The sequence below is a fragment of the Octopus bimaculoides genome, chromosome 6 (genome assembly GCF_046866305.1).
Source record: "Octopus bimaculoides isolate indiv1 chromosome 6, ASM4686630v1, whole genome shotgun sequence".
NCBI lineage: Eukaryota > Metazoa > Mollusca > Cephalopoda > Octopoda > Octopodidae > Octopus > Octopus bimaculoides.
The window spans coordinates 1,548,204-1,550,703 of NC_142933.1; positions in this window are offsets into that span (position 1 = coordinate 1,548,204).

The following is a 2,500-nucleotide window of genomic DNA, read 5'->3' on the forward strand; positions in this document are numbered from 1 at the left end:
TGCATATCCAAATAATAGATTCACAAATAATCGTTTCTACTCTAGGCACAAGGGCCCGAAATTTTGGGGGAGGGAGCCAGTTGATTAGATCGACGCCAGTACGCAACTGGTACTTAATTTATCGACCTCGAAAGGATGAAAGGCAAAGTCGACCTCGTCGGAATTTGAACTCATAACGTAAAGACAAACGAAATACCGCAAAGCATTTCGCCCGGCGTGCTAACGTTTCTTCCACCGCGCCGCCTTATAAATTCACAAATAACATAAATAATAATTGGTGCACTTGGTTTCGTGAGTAAATGCCGAAGTGACAAGGTGGATAAGCGAGGGTTTTCAGAAAAAGAAATCAACCAGCTAATACGCAGATTAGAAATACATTCTGTAAGTGGAACAGTAAACATATGCAAAACATTTTTTAAGTTTAAAACACGAATTTGTTTTTATTGTCTACATTCCACCAATGAAGCTTTGTACGTTTGTTAGAAACCAACTCCTTCGTTACAGGAAGATTTCAAATAATTAAAAATAGGCGGAAACATACATACATACATGCATACACACATACACACATACACACATATACACATATATACATACTCTTTTACTGTTTCAGTCATTTGACTGTGGCCATGCTGGAGCACCGCCTTTGGTCGAGCAAATCGACTCCGGGACTTATTCTTTGTAAGCCTAGTACTTATTCTATCGGTCTCTTTGCCGAACCGCTAAGTTACGGGGACGTAAACACACCACCATCGGTTGTCAAGCAATGTTGGAGGGGGGGGGGGAACACAGACACACAAACACACACACACACATACATATATATGTACATATATACGACGGGCTTCTTTCAGTTTCCGTCTACCAAATCCACTCACAAGGCTTTGGTTGGCCCGAGGTTATAGTAGAAGACACTTGCCCAAGGTGCCATGCAATGGGACTGAACCCGGAACCATGTGGTTCGTAAGCAAGCTACTTACCACACAGCCACTCCTACGCCTACACGCATACATAGATACATGCATACACACATACATATATACACATGTATACATGCATGCATACATACATACATACATACATACATACAGAAAAAAAGACAGACAGACAGACAGTCAGACAACTTGTTAACAATGTAGCCTGCAGTAAGAAATATCAGCAACCGCAGCCCATACTGACCCCCTTCCCTACCCCCACCGTCTCCCAAAAGACGCTCCACTAAACATATAACATGTGACATCTCTCTATTCCACCCCACACATGCAATGACCTCTGACCTTTATTCAAATGACGTCACGCACATGCTGACATTGCCGATTTCTTATTGACGTTTAACCACGTGGAAATAGTGACTTGATTATATTTGGGGTGGACTAGTTTAGGGTGTGGTGTCGGTGATGGAGTAGGGCGGAGGATGCTGGTGGTGGTTCGGCGGGGCAGTAGTGTCGCGTTATAACAATGATGGTGCCTGAATGGGAGGGAGTATGCTAGGAGTGGTAGAGTGGTGAGTGTGTGATGTAGTGTTGTAGTGGCGGCTTGAGTGATGGTGGAGTGGGGCTGGAGTGAGGATGTAGTGGCAGTGTAGTGGTACAGTGGGGGTATAGTATTGCTGTGGTGGTGTAGTGTTGCAGTAGCGGTGTAGTATTGCTGTGGCGGTGTAGTGATGGTGGAGTGGCACTGGAGTGGTGGCGGATTGAGGCTGGAGTGATGATGCATTGGGATTGAAGTGGTGGTGGAGTGGGGCTCGAGCGAAGGTTGAATGGGGCTTGATTGATGGTGGAATAGAGCTGGAGTGATGGTGGAGTAGGTTGGAGTGAAGGTGGAATGGGACTTGAGTGATGATGAAGTGGGACCGAAGTGATGGTGGATTGGGACTGGAGTTGTCTAAGATAAGGCACTGGCCGAATCGACTGGCTATTGATTACAGTATCCTCTCGTATTTTGCTACATCCTTCTACGTTCTGTGTTCGAATCTTACCGATGTCAACTTGATCTTTCATTCCTCTCAGGTCGATAAAATAAACTAACACGAATATACTAAGGTCAATATTCTCAAAGTGTGTATATTGTGTATATGTGAAAAGTCCATAAATATATCTAAGAGAAAATGACTTTAGTTACTTTTCTGTATGTTCTGAGTTCAAATCCTGGTGAAGAATTTTCATCCATCTATTGATGTCCAAACGAAGGACCAGTAATATACTGTAGGGCTTACGTCAGTCGACTATACGACTAATTCACAAATGTGGCATGCTGGTAATGGTATAAACCATTATTAAATACAATGTCATCACCGAATGCTGTATCCATGGGTTTGCATATTCCATGTTCCAGACAATGTCCTTTTAAGCCCTTCAAATGTCCCCTTTTTAAAGGCAGCGAGAAGCGTCGACCGGATCAATTCATTATCATTAGAACGAGAAGGTGGCAGTATTTCGTCTGCCGTTACGTTCTAAGTTCAAATTCCGCCGAGGTCGACTTTGCCTTTTATCCTTTCGAG